General features: G+C 56.0%; 1 protein-coding gene across 1 annotated transcript in view; it reads left to right on the plus strand.

The window, feature by feature from the left end:
- The first annotated feature begins 1,019 nt into the window (after nt 1-1,019).
- The window catches only part of RAI1 (retinoic acid induced 1), a 131,271-nt gene continuing 113,300 nt past the window's right edge, over nt 1,020-18,990 (plus strand). Inside the window, exon 1 of the mRNA XM_055241589.2 lies at nt 1,020-1,416. The gene's annotated coding sequence lies outside the window, so the exon portion shown is untranslated. The remainder of the gene's footprint in view (nt 1,417-18,990) is intronic.

An 18,990-nucleotide genomic window follows, 5' to 3' on the forward strand; every position in this document is an offset into this window, starting at 1 on the left:
CAGAGGTCTGTAACTTGTTTCATGCAAGGACTCACTCATTCAACATGCCTCTGTTTAAAGTCTGCCAGTGGCCACCTTCCTTGCACTAGAATTGCAAACAAATTCCTCACTGGGCTCTCTGCAGCCCTGCAGGCTCTGGCCCTCCTGTTATGGCTCTGACTTCAGTGTGCCCATTACTTGTCCCCTTGCTCACGGCCTCCTCACAATTCCACTTACCAAGTTCTCTCCTGCCTCAGGACCTTTGCACTTGATGTTCTTTCTGCCAAGTACGCTCTTCCCAGGAGGACAGACCCCTGTAGTCCCAGCTACTCAGAAGGCTGAGGTGGGAGGACTGTTCGAGGCCAGGAATTCAAGTTCGGCCTGGGCAACACAGCAAGACCCTGCCTCTAAAAGAACAAAATGCTCTTCCCAGACTCTACCCATGGCGGTTCCTCTTGCTATTTAGATCTTTGCACAGACAGGCCTCCTTCTCTCTCCCCCAGCCAAAGAGCCCTAGCAGTCACTTCACCTGCTAATTTTCTTCTTAGCACTTACTGCTCTAAAATTATCTTCGTCATGTATCTAAGCATTTGTTTGCTGTCTGTCTCTTCCCACCAGGATGCCAGCTCCATGACAGCAGGGACCGCATTGTCTCTGCTGATTCCTCAAGACTCAGCAAGGTGCCAGGTGCCCAGTAAATGAAGTTTACATGAAGCCAATGGAGTTTTGAAATCGAAAATGTTTCTCAAACTGTAAAGAAGTGGGCACAGGTGAGGGCTAATGGTGGGGTGAGGGTGGGGGCCTGGCCTGACGCTGGAAGCTCCTGTAGCTGGACGCTAGAGTCCTCCCAGGCCGCACCGGGATCCCACCGCAGAGGCCCCCTCCCGCAGGCCGGCGGGCGGGGGGCGCGCAGTAGGGCGCGCGGACCGCCAGGGGGTGCTGTCGGGGCGCGCACGGCCCACCTGGCGCCCGGGGCCGCGAGCGAGCGCAGCCAGGCCGCCCGGGAACTTTTTTCCTCGCGCTCTCGCTCTCCTTCTCCCCCCGCGCGTCGCCCGCCCGCCCGCTCTTCCTGTGCGGAGGGGATCGCATTTCCCCGCGGCACCCGCGGACACCAGGAGGCCCGGCCGGGTGCTCGGCCAGGGCCCGGTCCCCACGCCACCCGCTCCCCACGCCCCCGGGCGCCGCCCCCGCCCGCGGCTGGGCTCCGAGAGACGAGTGGGAGAGCGAGTGCAGCGAGGGCGAGAGGCGAGCCGAGCAGGCCGCCCTGCCCGCGGCCCGAGCGCCGGCGCGAGGAGGGGGCGCCGCGGCCCACCCTCCTTCCTGCCTGGCCGCGGGCCGGCCGGGCCGCCGCTCCCCGACCCCCATGGCCACCCAGGCCTCCGGGCCGCAAAGTCGCAGCGGCAGACCCAGGGCCCCCGAGTGAGCGCGGGCGCCAAGGTGAGCAGCGAGCGCCGGGGCGCGGGGGGCGCAGTGGACGCTGCCCCGGGGCGGGGGCGGCGCGAGGCGTCGGGATCCTGGGCCGGATGATGAGCCAAGGCGGGTTCGGGGGCCGAGCGCGCGCGGTGGGTGGAGATGTGGGGTCCGCGGGGTCCTTGCTTTGTGTGGTGTGGGGGGTGCGAGAGGTCACCGGATGGACGTCTGGGGAGCTGCAGGGTGGGGGCGCCCTGCGCCGCGGCTGAGGGTCTTCTGGGGGATGTGCGGCCAGCTGAGGTCGGGTGGGGGCATGGGGGCGCGAGGGGCGAGTGTGGCAAGGGCTCTGCGTGCGCCGAGGCGCGGAGTGTTTGCGGAGCGTGGGGTGGGGACGTGGGGGGCATTCACGCGGCGCCGGGGGCGGAGGTGAGCTTTGTGAGTGCGTCCGATGTGGGGGGCGGGGAGCTAACTTCCCCATGCGTGACCCGGGCCCGGCGTGGCCGTCGCGTGGGAGTCAGGGCCAGGAGGGGCGGCGAAGGCCGTGCGTGGCGAGATGGGGTGCGCGGGCTCTCTGCGGTGTCCCCACCCGGGCAGTGGCGCCGGGGCCTGTGCGCAGGCCCCGAGGCCGGGCAGGAAGCGGCTCCCGCGACCTGGGGAGCTCTGTAGCGGCCAGGCCCGGGAGGCACGGGCCCTTCGGGGATGACGTCACGGGCGGGGGCCCCGGACACGCGAGCCTGGCGCCCCACAGACAGCGGCGCAGCCCGCCGCCCTTTTCGAGGCCGGCCCCCCCTCACACGCCTTGAAGGCAGGGAACCCGGGAGGAGGACATGGGGGCCGAGTGCGGCGGGGACAAGGGGTGGCAGGACGCGAGGGTGACATTTGGAGCCTGGTCGCGCCAGGGGCCTCCGTGGTGGGGCGGAGGGGAAGCGAAACACCAGCCAGGCCCTAGGCCGTCGCGGCCCCAGCTTCCTGGGGCGCCCGTTTTCCCAGCGAGCAGTTTTCCTTCTTGGCGCTCTTGGTCGTTATCCAGTCCACGCAGGGGCCGGAGTGCGGGCTGCAGCGGTGTTCTCCTGCGCGGAGCCCGGGCTGGCGGGAGCGCGGCGGGCCTCGGGCTCTGAATGGATGGGAGCGAGTGTAACAATGCGCCGGTGGGGGCTGGGGGAGGGGAGGCCGCGCGCGCCTGAATGGCGGAGCCGGCCGGGCGCTGCTCCGCGCGCCGCACTCCCTCCCGCGCCGCCTTCCCCGCGGTTTCGGCGGGCCCAGATTCAGGGACCCACTCGGGACCTGCACGGTTCCTCCCACCAATACTGCCCACCGCCCCCCTTTTATGTCTTTTCCAATGCAGTAGTGTGTTGAGAATTCAAGGGCATTACATCTGGTTGCAATCCAGTTTCATGCCGCTGCTGGGCTGTTAAGACCTCGCGCTGACGTCAGAGCAGGGGAATTACTTCTTTTTATTTTATCTTTTTTTAGTTGTCTGCTGCCCTGGGAGGAGAGGCGGGGGTGGGTTAGGCTAGCTCTGATGTGGAGGCGCCAGCGTGATGGGAGCCCCGAGCTGGGGGCTCTGCTTCTCTTCCTGCCCTTGCCCCCCTCCGTTCTCCATACAGACCTCGCTCTGCTCAGGGTCAGGCCCACCCCAGGTGGGGGGCAGCCCTCGCTGCAGACTGAATGGTGGCCCCTCCCTGCTGACCACACAGCTGGGTTTTCAGAGGCTTCACTGGGACGTGGCCCTCGGGATCTAGAAGCTGGAAAGGAATCTTCTAGTTTCCCACCCCTCCCCCTCTTGACAGGCAAGTCGGTATATTCAGGGCCCAGGAGCAAGGAGAAGTGGCCTTTTGCATGACACAGAAGTGGACACATCATTCTGATCTCAGGGCAGGCTCAGCCCCATAACTCTGGCAAAACCTCTCACAAGCAAAAGCCTTGGAGAGGAGGAGAATGTATCAAGGCAAGATCCAGGCCCCAGAAGCCAACTGTGGAGTGGGCAAAATAGGACCTTTCCCGCCAGCCTAGCATCCCTCTGGCTTCTGCGGAGATAAAGGGAACTCGGGTACTGGAGCTGCCTTTCTCTTCCACTAGACTGTGGGGCTCTCGTAGGCAGGGACCCTGTCTTACTCCTCTTTATTTTTGAGACAGGGTCTTGCTGTGTGGCCCAGGCTGGAGTGCCTTGGCACAGACACGGCTCACTTCAGCCTCAACCTCCAGGGCTCAAGCTATCCTCCGGCATCAGTCTCCTGAGTAGCTGGGATCACAGGCGCCCGACACCACACATAGCTAATTTTAATTTTTTTTTTTTTTTTTCTAGAGACAGGGGTCTTGCCATGGCTGGTCTTGAAGTCCTGGGCTCAAGCGATCCTCCTTCTTTGGCCTCCCAAAGTGCTGGGATTACAGGAGTGAGTCACTGCACCCAGCCTTACTCCTCTTTAGACTCCCAAGCCTAGACCAATGGCTTTCAAACTCTTGCCCGTGACCTATAGTGAGAAATACATTGTAGGTAACTACACAGGTCACACTGTATATAGCTGAAACAAAAGTTTACTGAAATAACTCCCTTACTGTGTCCGCTGGTCTGTAATACTTTTTGTTCTAGTGTATTTGGTTTTTTTTTTTAATTACTGCTTGCTACCCACGAAATTAATTTTGCAATCCACTGATGGGTCATACCCAGAATTTGAAAAAAACAAGCCTAGGAAATGAATTTGCCATCTACTCATGCAACAAATGTTAATTGCAACCCTAATAATTCCTCCCATGTTAAACTACTCAAGTAACACTTGGATACTTGGGTGAAAAATGCAAATAAGCCAGAAATATATGTAGTAAAAGTAAAAGTTCCCTCGGCTCCCTCCCTGTCCACCACATACCGAACAGGCCATTTACCTCTCTGTGCCTCAGTGTCCCCATCTTTACAATCGGGAGAATAATAGTACAGACCTCACGGTACTGAAGTGAAGAGGCAGTGAGTTAATCCATATGAAGTTTAGAGCAGTGCTTATGCCAATAAATGCTGATTGCTGCTGTCATTATTGTATTATTATTGCTATTCTATCTCCATGGCAGCCCATGTTTGAAATGCATTGCTTTTAACAGCTGCCTGTGGCCATGGCATGGGTGTCTTTTTCCTCCCCTATCCAATGTGTGGCTCCACAGGGAGGGAGGAGGTGCCACAGCAACGGTGTGCACACAGCAACATCTCTGTGGGAGAGGCACCTGGGCGCTGGGCCCAAGGGAACAGGGATTTTCCAAGGACCCACTGTTTCCAAAGTTCTGTGCTTAATGTCGGGGTCCAAGCAGGAAGCATCCCTTGCACTTGACCACAAGAAGGTCACAGCCCAGTGGGTGATTGGGACCCAGCTCATAGCCAAGGCCTCGACCAGAGCTGGAGGCTTCCTGGAGGAGGGGCCTTTGAGCAGGTGCTTCAGGCACGGCGAGGTAAGAATGAGAGGGAGCATTCCTGGCAGAGGGAACACAGTGAGCAGAGCAAGTCTTTGGAGGCTGGAAGGGATGTGGCCTGTGTGCTGTAGCCAAGAGGGGAGGACTTGGCTCAGAAAGAATGGTGGCGGAAGAGGTTGGGCTGTTGCTGGGACCTCCTCACTAGCCTCCCTGCCTCCATCCTGTCCCCTCCCAGGCGCTGGCCAGCAGCACTGTCACAGCGATCATTCTAAACCTAGCAGATAACCTCCAGTGGCTCCTGCTGCCTTATGAATAAAGGTCACATCTGTAGTTCTTCCCATGCTGCCCAGGGCCATTTCTGGTGTCCTCTGCCTGCCCTGTCCTCATTGAGTCCTGTCCCCTCCAGCCACAGCTGGCACCTCCTTGTTAAGGTGCAGCCATGTGCATCCTTGCCTCTGTGCATCGGGCTGGGCTGTTCCTTCCACCTGGGATGCCCTTCACCTTCCTCCCTGACGCCCCAGACCAAAACAGACGTCCTGTTTCCTCCTCCTCTGACCTCCGAGGCAGAATGAGTCATCTCCCTTTGTCTATACTCGTGGCGTAGTGTTTATCACGGAATTATCGGCAATTCTGCCAGTGTCTGTCCTCCCCATGAGGCTGGAGCATCGAGGCCTGAAATCACGTCTCCTTGCTCTCTCCCGCCCAGTGCCAAGGGCGAGGCCTAGAACACAGGACGCTCAGAAATGCTTCCTGGCAGGAGGGCCAGGTGAGGTGGAGAGTGTGAGAACCCCGACATTGTCTCCCATGTGCCCCTTTGATCCTTAGGAAGGGCATGCTCAGGTCTGTGTGGATCTTATGCTGTCAGCCTTTAGATGAGTGGGGTGAGGGGCTTGGTGGGGTGGGGGGGCAGGGGGGGGTGGTGGGCAGCTTCCCCAGGCTGCTTCCTGAGGGGGCTGGGAGAAACTGGCTCGTCCTGTTCCCCAGTGATTGAGGCAGAGCTGTGCCCTGTTCCTGGTGGGTCACTGGGGATCTGAGATTGGAATGTGACACCAGGGAGGGGGAGGCAGGGTGGGAGGCAGGGCTGGAGGTACAGGCTGGGGCTTGGCTGGCAAAGGACAGATTTTGCTCCACTGGTTCTTGAACCCATGTGAAGTGTGTGTGTGTGTGTGTGTGTGTGTGTGTGTGGTGGGGAGGGACAGAGCTGGGGAGGGGAGAGATGGGGAAGAGAAAAACATGAGGGCAGAGAGGTGGAATGGGGGTGGGGGACCTGGGGAGTGGTGAGCAGGGACAGGGAGAGATGGAAGTAGGGGGACGACAAGGAGCGGGGGAGAAGTTCCTGCTGCTGCTGCTGGAGAGTATGAAGAGTCTGCTTAGGGCCAGGAAGGAAAGCAGCCAGGCGCATCGGCTCCCACCACCATAGGCCATGCCTTCCTTCGTCTGTCCAGCAGACAACCCTGAGTGTTCTCTTGCTCGGCTCCATGCTCGCATGGCCCCAGACAGGAGCAAGCTTGTGGTCCAGGCTTCGTGCCCTTGAAGTCTAGGGGCCAGGTGGACGATGAGCATCCGGTTTCTTTCTTTCTTTTCTTTTTTTTTTTTTTTTTGAGATGGAGTCTTGCTCTGTCACCCAGGCTGGAGTGCAGTGGCGCGATCTCAGCTCACTGCAACCTCCGCCTCCCGGGTTCAAGCAATTCTCTGGCTCAGCCTCCCAAGTAGCTGGGATTACAGGCGCCCACCACCACGCCCGGCTAGTTGAGCATCTGCTTTCTGCACAGAGTGATCAGGCTGGGGGACAGAAGGTGCCCAGAATGCTGTGCAGAGGCAGGAGGGGAGGTTGGAGCAGATGAGCATGGGGTGAGGGGCAGGGAAGCCATGTGTTAGGCACTATGGTGGGGAGCCAGGACTGCTGGGGAATCTTCCTTTCCTCTCTGGCCTCGGTCTCATCTGTAAATGGGGGGAGAGTGGACTGCTCTTGGACTGATGGTCTGTGGACCCAAGTTACCCACTCCTTGGGCGTGAGAAGCCAGGCACCCCGTGGAGACAGCTGATAGAACAGGGGCAGCGGGCATGCTCAGAGCGTCTACAGGCCCATGGTCAGGGGGCTTGAGGGAGAACACGCAGAATCCATGGAGCTTGGGTTCGCCTCCTAGAGTTCCCTTCTTGGAGACTGTGCTCATCCGGAAGGCGAGATAGGGTCGGCGTAGGGGAAAGAGCACTGGATTCGGAATCAGGAAAAGTGGTTGAGTTTTAACTGCAGCATCCCTCGGGCAAGTCACTTTCCCTCTGTGAGGGTCAGTTTCCTCTTCTGTCAAAAATGTGAACGGGCTAAAGGTGAGCTGGGGCGCCGTGGCTCACACTTGTAATCCCAGCACTTTGGGAGGCCGAGGCAGGCAGATCACTTGAGGTCAGGGGTTTGAGACTAGCCTGGCCAACATGGCAAAACCCCATCTCTACTAAAAATACAAAAATTAGCCAGGTGTGGTGGCGCATGCCTGTAATTCCAGCTACTTGGGAGGCTGAGGCACGAGAATCACTTGAACCCAGGAGGTGGAGGTTGCAGTGAACCAAGATAGCACCACTGCACTCCAGCCTGGGTGAAGGAGACTCTGTCTTAAAAAAAAGTGAGTGTTGCTGTGTTTTGTGATCTGGAAAGCAAGGAGGTCCTGTAGCTTGGGGCCATAAACAGGCTTTGGGGTCACACCAGCCTGGGTTCAAATCCAGGTACCAGCTGCTCACTGTGGGGCTCCATTTCCCTCTCCTTTAAAATGAGTATAATAGGCAGGGCACGGTGGCTCACATCTATAATCCCAGCACTTTGGGAGACCAAGACGGGTGGATCATTTGAGGTGAGGAGTTCGAGACCAGCCTGGCCAACATGATGAAACCCATCTCTACTAAAAATACAAAAATTAAGCGTAGTGTCACGTGCCTGTAATCCTAGCTACTTGGGAGGCTGAGACAGGAGGATCACTTGAACCTTGGGGGTGGGGGCGGAAGTTGCAATGAGCCAAGATCGTGCCACTGCACTCTAGCTTGGGTGGCAGAGCAAGATTCAGTCTCAAAATAATAATAATAATAAATAAATAAATAAACAAATTAGGATAGTAACAGGCCCCTCCTGGTTGCTGGTGCACATTTCCTCAGCTGGGATATCATTGCTGGGCTGTTAGGCAGTTGTTTTTTGTTTCGTTTGTTTGTTTTTTGAGATGGAGTCTCGCTCTGTCGCCCAGGCTGGAGTTCAGTGGTGCGATCCCGGCTCACTGCAACCTTTGCCTCCCGGGTTCAAGTGATTGATTCTCCTGCCTCAGCCTCCTGAGTACCTGGGACTACAGGTGTGCACCACCATGCCCTGCTAATGTTTGTATTTTTAGTAGAGATGGGGTTTCACCATGCTGGTCAGGCTGGTCTCAAACTCCTGACCTCATGATCCGCCTGCCTCAGCCTCCCAAAGTGCTAGGATTACAGGCGTGAGCCACTGCACCCAGCCTTGGGCAGTTATTTTTATGCTAAAATGCTTTGTATGTAGAAGAGATCACTATTATTATTTTTTTGAGCAGGAGTCTTGCTCTGTCGCCCAGACTGGAGTGCAGTGGCTCGACCTCGGCTCACTGCAACCTCTGCCTCCTGGGTTCAAGCAATTCTCCTGCCTCAGCCTCCCTAGTAGCTGGGATTACAGGTACGCACCACCATGCCTGGCTAATTTTATTTTTAGTAGAGACGGGGGTTTCACCATATTGGCCAGGCGGGTCTTGAACTGCTGACCTCAGGTGATCCACCCGCCTCAGCCTCCCAAAGTGCTGGGATTACAGGCGTGAGGTGAGCCACCATGCCCGGCCTATTATTATTCTTCCATTCATGCCAGGTCACATCTAACCCTTACCTGTAATAACATTGGCCAAAATGAGGAATTTGGTGCTTGTTTCTTTTCTAGCCAGGTCAAGGCAGATGGATTGAGTGAGTCTTTTTACACATGGGGCCGGTGAGAATTACTAGTTTTCTGGCCAGAGTTTCTGTATGTAAAGGGACTTTGCCCCAGTGGTATAGGTGGACCCCAGGAAAGCATCCAGTAACTTGTGACTTTAGTGGCAGTATAACCACAAACTCTCATTCATTCATTCATTCATTTATAAATCACGTGTAGAACACCAGGGTACTGAGAAAATAGCCATGAATGAGATTGCAGCTCTAATGTAGCATAGTGGATATGCATACGTATTTTGGACTTTGCCTGGGTTCAGATCTAGGGTCTACCACTTGCGAACTTAGCCAAGTTATTTATCTCCTTTATTTGGTTCTGTCATCTGTAAAATGGGGGAACTGATAGAATCTACCTCATAGGGTGGTTGTTTGTTCAAGTCCAGCATCAGGTACATAGAAAGTGCCAGAGCATGGCCCTTCCTCCATTGTTGCTTTTATTCCTGCCCTGAAGGATCTCATGGACCAGCTTGGTGCTGGAGGAGGTCACCCTGGCCAGGCTTCTCTATGAGGTTTGGCATCCAGAAAGGGGTGCCAAAGCCCCCCAACTCCTTGAATCAGACCCTTCTATAGCAATCTAAAGCTGCTTCTCTGCTTGGCTGTTGGGGCCGGATGCTGGGGAGGTCCTGTGAGGCCTTATTCACCTGGGAAAGTCCGCCTCTGTCTGGCGCCAGGTGTGCTTGATTTTAGAAGGAATTTCAGTCCTAGCCGGGCACCGTGGCTCACGCCTGTAATCCCAGCACTTCGGGAGGCCGAGGCGAGTGGATTACCTGAGCCCAGGAGTTCGAGACCAGCCTGGCCAAACATGGTGAAACCCTGTCTCTACTAAAAATACAAAAAAATAGCTGGGCGTGGTGGTGGGCGCCTGTAATCCCAGCTACTCAGGAGGCTGAGGCAGGAGAATTGCCTGAACCTGGGAGGCAGAGGTGGCAGTGAGCCAAGATGATCGTACCACTGTACTCCAGCCTGGGTGACAGAGTGAGACCTTGTCTCAAAAAAAAAAAAAAGGAATTTCAGTCTCAAGTATGAAAGCAGAAAGTGTTTCCTGATTGAGGACTCCTCACCAGCTGGAGGCAGCAGGACTGCCTGCCTCTGTGTGTCTTTAGGCAGGTTCCTCAAGCTCCCTGAGCCCATTTCCTCCTTCATCAAAAGGCAAAAGTAATAGTACCTATTTCATAGTTTTGTTGTTAAGAGGATCAAATGAGATAGGGCCTCTAAAGCCCACTGTCCTGGGCACAGAATAGTGTGCTTAGTAAATATTGTGCCTATTAGTGATAATCAGAATTCTCAGACAATGTAAAGTAAAAACCACCTGAAAGATTTCTTAGGAGCTACAGCTTCATAGAGATGTGAAGTTGTAAACCTCCCAGAGCCCAAGTGGACAAAGAATTGTTATAGCAGCTGGAGAGACAGGAGGCCCAGAGAAGATTAACTCCTGTAGAAAGTCACCCAGCATTCTGGCTTGGGGTGGGCAGGGATGGGGAACCAGAGCTGGCTTTCAGTTTGGTGCTCTCTGGTGCTTTGATAGTGATTCCTTCAGCAAATAGCTATGGGCAAATAGCATTGATGCACAGGTGAGGTCATATGGGCCTGTCTTCTGGAAGCTTCTGTTCTGATAGGGAAAATGAAATTTCTATATGATTATGATAAGAGGTAAAATAAAATCACATGTTCTATTAGAAGAGTAAAGTCGTCGGGTATTCACTCATTCAAGGGGGCTCTGTGCCAGGCTGTGGAGCAGTGGGTCTCATTCGGGGGCGATCTTGTGTCTCAGGGGACACTGGGCCATGTCAGGAGACATTTTTGGTTGTCTCAGCTGGGGAGGTGCTGCTGGCATCTAGTGGGTAAAGGCAAGGGATGCTGGTAAACATCCTACCTCACAAGGCAGCCCCCGGAACCACACATCAGCTGGCCCCTGATGTCCATGTGCCGAGGGTTGAGATCCCTGCCTTGGGAAGCTGCAGTGGCCAAGCAGATGGAGCCCCTGCCCGTTTGAAGCATAGAGCGTGGTAGGTGAGCAGACGTTACAGAAATGATTGCCTAGATATGGATTTATTTGTAATGTGAGCTATGAAGGAAAAGGTAGCGGGAAGAAAGAGGGATGCGAGCCTTTCTACTCCTTTAAGGGAGGGCCTTTGGGGAGGTCTTTCCAGCTGAGGGCACAGCCCAGGCAAAGGCTCAGAGGCAGAAAGTGCAGGAGTGTGTTGTGGGTGGGGAGGCTGCCAGGCACCTGGTGTGTGTCCCAGGAGAAGTCAGAAAAAGGCCTGGCCTCAGGGGGCCCAGGAAGTGGCTTCCAGAGGTGGGGAGAAGGCAAAAGAGAGGACTAAACCCTTTAGTCTGTTTGAGGGAACTCCAGCCCCCAGCATGTTGCTCTCTGGGGGATCCAGCAGGGCCAGGTGGGCGGTGGGAGCACCCTAGCCCCAGGTGCTACCCTCCAGCCTGGGGCCCAGCCTTTTCCCTTTCTCTCATTGGCAGCCTTCTGATAGGTGGGAAAGAGAAGCAGGAAAAAAGAGAGAGAGCAGAGGAAAAACAATATTTTCATTTCAAACACAGATAGGGGTGGGGGAGGCGGGAAGGAATCTGGTTTATGATACCTTTGAGACAAGCACAGAAAATCCCCACCGTGGCCCGAAATAGCACTAAAACAGACGTTTTGCCAAATCAGACTGAATTGAGTGGCTCTCTTCTTGACTCCAGCAGGATGTGGACGGAGCTGGCTTTATTCCCTTGGGGTGACACTGTCCCCTGGGGCCCCTGCCCTGGCTAATTAAACCAAGAGGACCTGGTCTCCCAGGCAGGACAGGAGCCTGGGGAGCTGAACTTGACAGCCCTTGGCCTCTGCCTGAGAGGGCCAGAAATGGTTATAGGGGTTGGGAAGGTGGGGGATTCCTGACAGGAGGGCCAACTGAGTGAAAGCATTGGTGGGAGGGGCCTGGTTCCTCTAATACATGAATATCTGTCTCTTTGGATGCTGAAAGGGATGGAGAAAAGCCAGCATTGAGTGCCTACTATTGTGCCAGGCATTGGGTGGTCCTCGCTAAGTCTTATTAACTGCCCTGTATCCATTATCAAGGAAACTGAACCACAGAGAGGTTAAGGGATCTGCCAGAGGTCACACAGCAACCAAGTGGCAGAGCTAGGATTAGAAATCACATCCGCAGGCTCCAAAGCCAGGCCCTGCCTGCTGCTTACCCCCTTCCCCATGTTAGTCACTCATCCATTCGGGAGTTAATTCCTGGCTATGAAATAATATTGTGACCTTGTGGGAAGTGAAGGCTTGCAGTCAGACAGCCATGAGCTTGGCTTCTGACCAGAGCAGTTTTTCTTTTCATGGCTTTTTCCCTTAGAACCTCCTCTTTCCTCATCTATCAAGTGGGCATAATCATGCCTTTATCCTGGAGGTTAAATTCAGCATAGAAGGGGATGGAAGGGGAAGGAGGAGGTCCCTGGGCCACCCAGCTTGGCAGGGTGCAATAAAAGAGTCTTAGGTAGAGGGAGCCAGGCAAGATTGCAATATCTCTGTGCCTATCAGTGTTGGGTTTCTTTATTTGAAAGGAGAGAGAAGGCAGACTCCACTCTGCAGGTAGAGAAGGTGGTGTGGAATGCGGGTATTTATTTTTCTTTGCCTGTGAAAGCCCTGTTTTCGCTCAGGCTGTGTAGGGCTTACCGACACTGCCATGGGTGCGCACATCTGCACACTCTGGGGTGCCTGCCATGCAGAGGCGTCTGCCCAGGGTGGGCACTGAGGGCATCCACCATGTGATGCCCCCGTGCAGGCTGTAAGCTCTCATCACAGTGCCTGGGATACCTGGGAGTCCCCAGAAAGAGTGAGGATGGGTGAGGGCCATGAAACCAGGGCATCATTCCTCCACCTCCTCTGATGAGGCCCTCCTGGTCCCATTCATCTCCTTATCTCCTGGCAGCCAGTGGGCTGCTGGGAAGGCAGGGGCAGCCTTCCTGATTGACAAACAAAACAGGCTTGCTCACAAAAGGAGAGGGGAGGCTGGCTGGGCCTCTCCAGCTCCCCTCCCCCTGCCCCAGGCATCTTTCCTGCTCCACCCAACTGGCACCCTACATTCTAAGATGCTGCGAGGGGGGCTCCAAAGCCATTGTCGAAGGTCAGGCCACCCAGGCTAGGAGCCCCTTGCACTGGGGAGGTGGATTCAAGGAGTGATGGGGTTGCCATGAGGCGGGGCTTGCTGCAATGGCCGCCCCTCCTTCCCTTCAGCTGGCTGGGCAGGCAGCTTGGAGAGGAAGCCAGGCGGCAGGTAGCTGAGAAAGACATCGGATCCAGGGGGAGCAGCAGAGAAAGCAAACAAACAGGGCTTTGTGTGGCTGCAGATTGGCGGCTCAGAAGGGAAGCCAGGCCTGTGGTAGGGGGAAGGGAGAGGAAGGAACGGGAGACCAGGCCATTGCTCTGGGCCAGAGATCGGCGGCTGGACCAGCCCGGGCTGGGCGGCCGGGAAGTAAGGAGTGCCACTCCGTGTGGACAGGCATCTGGAGTCACAGCCTGGCCGAGTCCCAGCTCTGCCACTTCACTCCTTAACAGATCTGGGCTTGTTTGCCCACCTAATCCGGGCAGTCATTCACACGTAGGACTCGGCGTAGGAGGAGGGTCACCTGTCCCGGGCCCAGTCAGTGTCTGCTCTCATCCTACCCTTGTCCCGTCATTGCTGGCAGGACACGGAATCAAAGGGATTCAGGGTCTCCTGGGAGCTGCTAGCCTTGCCGGGTCTCCTGGGAGGGCAGGGACTTCTGCTTAGATCTGTGGGCACTTTGGAGTCTTTGACCAGGGAGGCAGCCGTGCTGAGGGGAAACCGGTTCTCTGCCCAATAACGGATGCCTGGGGTGTAGGTGGGCAGAGGCTGGCATCAGGCCTGAGGAACGAAACTGCCCCCTCCTCGTCGCGGTGGAGACGCACGAGGTGCGGGGAGGAACATAGCCAGGAAAACGGGCCTTCCTGTGGGGAGGGAGGGGTATCTTTTCTGGGGTGTGTGTCACATTCTGGATCCGAGCGAGGGCAGCCCCCAACCTGGCCCACCTCTCGGTGCTGGGAGGGCCCGGGCCTGGAGGAAAGGCATAGGTAGGAGCTGTCAGGCCAGACGCCCGGGCAGCTCCACGCTCGCCTCCGAGGCCATTTCCTTTCCTCTCTCCCAGACCTCGAGAAGGGGCGGCGAGAGGGCAAATGCCCGCGCTTCCTGCCGGTCCCGCCGCTCCCCGCCCGCGGCGCCCACCGTCTTGGCCGTGCCAGAGCCTGCTCCGCGGTGGCGTCCCACAGGCCGCGGTCGGGGCCGGCGACGCCGACGCCGGGAGGGGGCCCGGGACCTTTGGGGCGCTGAGGCCAGGCGGGGGGGCGAGGCGGGGCGGGCTGCTCGCGTCGCCATGGCAGCGCCCGGCCCGGCATGCTTCGCGGGGCCGCGGGGCGGGGCGGGGTGCTGAGGCCCCGCCCCCTGGCGGATCCCGGGTCTTTTTCCGGGAACGCGGGGGCTTCCAGTCCCAGCGTTGCGGCCGACGCCTGCAGATCACCGGGCCAGGCGGCGCGCATCTTTGGGCCTCGTTCTTCTACTCCCTGGATGTTTGGGGAGAATGAAAGAGCCTGTGCGGGTTAGCCTTGGGACGGGCTCTGCTCACAGAGCCCGGCAATCCCACGGCAGGGGCCTCGGGAAGCCACTTCTGGGTTCCAGGATAATGGGGAGGCTGGACCCCTACCCCGACTCCTGCCGCTTGCGGGCTATTGAAAGTGGAGGCCAGGCGGCCCCTCAGCTGCAGTCTCTGGGTCTCGAGCTCTTCCCCAGGACTGCCCATGGGTCAGTCAGGACCTACCCTTTGCCCTAGGGCAGGAGAAAGGAGGGGGCCGGGAGTGCACACCTCACCCAGTCCAGGCCTGGACCCTGCAACCTCGGCCGGCCTCCCTCCAGCCCAGGAGCGCAGGCCTCCCCTAGTTGGCAGTCGTTGGACTGTCTGGCCGGGAGGCACATTCCTACCTCCTGAGCTCGGGCACCCCGCCTGCCCTGGGGCAGCCTCTTCCAGAACTTTGCTGCCAACACTGACCTGTCCCCACCCAGCCGTCTCATGCCCTAAATCCCTAGTTACTCACTCCACAGCCGCCTTCTTTCCCCTAGTCTTTCTCTCTTTTTTTTTTTTTTTTTTTTTTTGAGCTAGAGTCTCCCTCTGTCGCCCAGGCTGTAGTGCAGTGGCGTAATCTCCGCTCACTGCAACCTCCGCTTCCCAAGTTCAAGCAATTCTGCTTCAGCCTCCCGAGTAGCTGAGATTACAGGCACTCACCATGGCTAATTTTTTTGTTTTTTTAGTAGAGACGAGGTTTCACCTCGTTGGCCAGGCTGGTTCCAAACTCCTGACCTCAAGTAATCCTCCCACCTTCGCCTCCCTAAGTACTGGGATTGCAGGTGTGAGCCACCATGCCCGGCCTCCCCTAGTCTCTTAAGAGGCGCTGATTCAGCTGCCCTCTGTCACCTCCTACCTGTACTGAGCAGGCAGCTAAATTGAATGTCGGCCTTTGGGTCTCCGAAGGGAGGCTGTATGCTGGTTGAGAGGCTGTCCTCGCGCCTTTCTCCCTCCTCACCCAGGGCACATGCACAAAGAGGCTGAGAATGGGCTACAGTTGCAGCAGAAGAGACTCAGGGTTGCCATCGGAAAGAACTTCCCAGTCCTAAGTATTTTGTTCTTAATGAAATTGTCAGATTATTGATATGTTGGTTGTAGAAATATCCAAAAATATAAGAAAAAAGTAAAAAATACTTTATAATTCCACCAGCAGTATGTAACTACTGTCAACATGCTTTCTGTAGATGTATGATAAACCACTTATGATACATTTACGGAGTCATGCTATATATTTGGTTTTGTAAGGCACTTGGTGGTTTTAATAGCTTTTTTCTCACTATAAAAGGAGGACAGGCTTATTATAGACTTTTGGAAAATATGACAAATTAAAAAAAATTCACCCATACTCTCAGTCTCCAAAGGCAGCCACAGTTGTCTTCCCTCAACCCCCCCACCACCCGTTCATGGGGTTTTTCGCTTTGTGTTTTTTGTCTGTTTAGGTATACCATCATTACTCCTGTATATACCAGTTGATATTCTGCTTTTCTTAATGCTGTTTAAGATGCTCCTGAACCACGTTCTTGGGAGAACTTCTGAGATGAGGCAGACATTTCTGGGGGTGATTTGTTGGACTGGCTGTTCACGTTCTGAGTTTGTCCTCTCCCTACCTGTAGCCCCCCGACAGAGTCCTTCTCCATTGCCAGTAACCAATGATATGCAGCTTGAGTCAGGGGGTCCTGCTTGCTGGGGGCCCAGAAGGCTGCCTAGTGTGGACAGGGACATGTAAGATTCATGGCCCGATGCTGAGATCTGGGCTCCAATAGTAAGGGGCTTTACTCTGGCCCAGATATGCCAGGTTTCAGGGAGGTCTCAGACCTTGGCTTCATCCTCATTCGGGGCTTCCTTTGCCTGGGCATACTCAGACCCGAGGCCCCTTGTCAATCCTGTGACCCGCCTTCTGCTTTGACTTCCTAGGAGTTGGTTTCTGCTGCCCTTGGCTCCTCAGCCCCTCTTCTCCAGCCTCTCTCTGGAGGCATGCAGGCCTGGCACCAGCACAGCCTCCCTCTGCCCAGCTGCCCCTTCGGCCCTAGCTACAAGCTGCCCTTGCTCCCACCTATCCCTACTGCCAGGCCTGTCTCTTCTCCCCCATTCCAGAACAGTTCAATTCTAACACATCCAAACCCTGCGTGAAACAGGCCTTGGGAAATCACAGTTGCCAGGGACGGATTGGCATTTAAAAGGCATCCAAGGCTTCGGGAAAAAAGCTGAAGAGACAAGAGGATGCAGGGCCCTGTATCAGAACAGCAGCTGGATTTATTGGATGGAAAAATCACAGAATGCCCCTCTCCTCGGGAATAACAGCCCTGGCCGAGGGGCAGCGGGTGTGGCATGGGCAAGCCATGCCCTGCCTGGCCACCACCTGCCATCACCGCTGTCTGCTTTCAGAAATGAAAAGATGAGGGAGGGACATTGTCAGCCTGCAGCCAACGGCCGGTTCTAACAGGTTTATTCAGTTGTAAAATATTTAAGACCCGTTTCACTTTACCTGTATCCAGGAGGCAGCCAGGTTGGGGCTGAGATTGATGTGCTGAACATGATTTATTTATCTGGATTTACTCTTGTGGTCTGGGCGTTACCTGGGTGTGGAATTTAACCAAATGACAAGATGGGTTTGCGTGTGTTCCTGAGCTTGGGGATTGTGTGTGTGTGTGTGTGTGTGTGTGTGTGTGTGTGTAAAAAGTGAGTTTGTGTTTGTGTACATGGCAGGGGGTTGCTGTTAGGTGGCTTGTGTGTCTGTTTGTGACTGGGACCAACGTGTGGTTGTGTGTGTGTCTGAGTTGGGGAAATGAGCTGAGGGTATGGGTGCTTACACACCAGGCAGTATCCACAGCAGGTCACACGTTCTTTGTGTGTTGGGGGCATCTCTGTGTGTGGCCGAGTAGCTGTTTGTCTGTGTGCATGTCCTGTGGCGTGAGGCCTGGATCTCTCTCACCCACTTTTCATCAGTGCTGGGGCATTGCGCGCTGACTGAGTTGCTGGGGCATCTGCTTTTCCATCCAGCCCTGGGTGAGAACTGACAACACCTGACTGTCTTCCAGCAGAGCTGGGCCTTCCTGCCCTGCAGCCCAGAGACTAGAGGGAATTCGGTGGTCAAGGTGGTCCAGTTGGTCCAGGCAGTCCAGGCCCACAGCCATAGCCCTAATGCAAAGCATGGCTCCTACTGCAGTGCGCTGCTCTGGGGTGACCCTGCTCCTCCTCCCTGGACCTCAGTTTCCTCTTCTGCTGCACAGAGGGCAGGCACCCAGGTCCCTGTGGCTGCTCTCACACATGGGCTTCTGGGTGGCTCATGGCAGGCTTAGGGCATTGGACTGGGGTTTGTCTCCTGCCACTCAAGAGTTGAGTCCTACCAGTGCTCAAGAACAGCAAGGAATGATGGGAAAATCCCTGCTTTGGGGCCCAACTCTGGATTCTGGGCATTGTCTCTGTCCCTCGTCTAGGCCCAGCCCTGGCCCAGTAGTCAGGAAAGTGGCAGGCAACCCTGTAACAGCCCTTGGTCTCCCCCTCCCCCCACACCCCTTTGTATTGAATGTATCTGTCACTACTTTCCTAATGAGGCTGCTGAGGGCCCCCCTGGGGCAGATACCTTTGCAGACCGGAGGTGAGGGGGTGGGCCAGCCTCAGGGTCAGGACAGGAAGGGGAGCTGAGCCCTTCCCCTGCCTGCACCCCCAGGCCAGCTCAGCTGTGGAGGCATTGAGGCCCCTCTCAGCCCGAGTCAGCTGTGAGTGGGCATGAGAGCTTAGGGAGGTAAGAAAGCTCACCCGAGGCACCGAGTTTTCTTTGGCGCCGTGACTCTGTAGTAATAATACTTCCACCTGGTCGATACCTATGTTTGGAGGCCTGCTGTGTGCCAGGCACTGAGATCAGCCATGATCTGGATGGACAGACAAAATCCCTGCACTTGAGGGAGGTGTGGCCAAAGGAAGAAAGACATTAATCAAAGAATCAAGTGATTTGAGTCGTGCATTCATGCATGGGAATGCAGGCTGATCACAAGCCAAGACAGCGGCCAGGCAGAGCTTCTCTGATGGAGACAGGGAGTCCTATGCCTAGACTGGGGGCTGATCCAGGCACTGGGTAAAGGCTCAGCAGGGATTGAAGGAATCAGGAGACCCAGATTCTTGCTGTGTGGCCTCAGGCAACTGCCCACCTTCTCTGGGCTCCTAGGGGCTGGTGGCTTCCTTCTGGCTCCCATCACCTCTGAGTGGAACTCAGGCAGTATATGTCTCCTCTTCAGTGCTTTTTGCACTCCTGCCAGGGCCCTCAAGACATCTGTCAGCAACATCCTTGACTTTGGAATGCTAGAGGCACTGCCCCAGGGGACGCCTGGAGCCAAGCACAGCACCGCTGCCTCAGGCCCCACCTGCCAGTTCCTCAGAGCCCTTTTGCTCTCACAGAGCCACCTGGAACGAACGAAAAAAGCCTGGAAGACATGAAATTGAAGAATTAGTCCCCTATTTTCCCCCAAAATTGTAGAGAAAAGCATTTATTCATGCATTCACTCATTCATTTGCTTGACTAGTGTTTCCTGAACACCTAGTAATTGCTGGGCGCATTGCACTCCATGTTGGACTGAGATGGCAAAGTGGTGGTGGTCCTGCCACGTCCTGCCC

This window comes from Symphalangus syndactylus, chromosome 14, assembly GCF_028878055.3.
Source record: "Symphalangus syndactylus isolate Jambi chromosome 14, NHGRI_mSymSyn1-v2.1_pri, whole genome shotgun sequence".
Taxonomy (NCBI): Eukaryota; Metazoa; Chordata; class Mammalia; order Primates; family Hylobatidae; genus Symphalangus; species Symphalangus syndactylus.